We start from the raw sequence: 709 nt of genomic DNA, 5'->3' as shown, positions 1-709 counted from the left end.
CCAGCTTATACAAAGAAGTAATACACTGGGATGTTTGCCAATGCATTAATGTGCTATTTTTTTGTTTTACAAAATTCCATGTTTAAAGCTTAAGTCGCGAATTTTTATCCGTATGCGCACTATGTATTTATCCTACTCTGACTTCAAAAGTGCGTACATTGTATTCAAATCAATATGAACGAATGACAATTTTTTTTAATTGTTTGTAAGTATACATGCATTCATGTATATGTATGTATGTATGCATCCATAATTTCCCTGCAGGGAAAGCTACTAGTTGTGAGCTGGAATGCTACCACTTTGCTTTTCAGTCCAACTAGTTCACGTTCCATCCTTTTTCAATGTTAGCGACTGGTATTTTTAACATGGCGATGTCCTACGAGATGTCAATTGTCAGGCTGTGCATCAGCTTCTACTAGTAGAAATACTAGTAGCATCATACCAGTTGATGAGATCGTGTGCCAATTCTCCCCCGTGAAAAGCATAACGTCAATGTTTTTGCAAAACGGCCTATCTTACGGCACTCAAGTTTTACAGGAGAGCGAAAAACGGTTTATTCTTTAAAGGCATTGCCTTGATAGCTATTATTTTACAAAGCTGTCGTTTTAATAACGATTTAACGATTTTTATGCATAAATCTCGATGCCTGGAGTTCAGGGTTACCAAATGTCATTTTTGTCACAACGGCAATTTAGGCGGTTTTGCAACT

This window comes from Rhagoletis pomonella, unplaced genomic scaffold (assembly GCF_013731165.1).
Source record: "Rhagoletis pomonella isolate Grant_MI unplaced genomic scaffold, Rhpom_1.0 Rhpom_scaffold_00004, whole genome shotgun sequence".
Lineage (NCBI taxonomy): Eukaryota > Metazoa > Arthropoda > Insecta > Diptera > Tephritidae > Rhagoletis > Rhagoletis pomonella.
Note: the sequence above shows the minus strand (reverse complement) of the source record.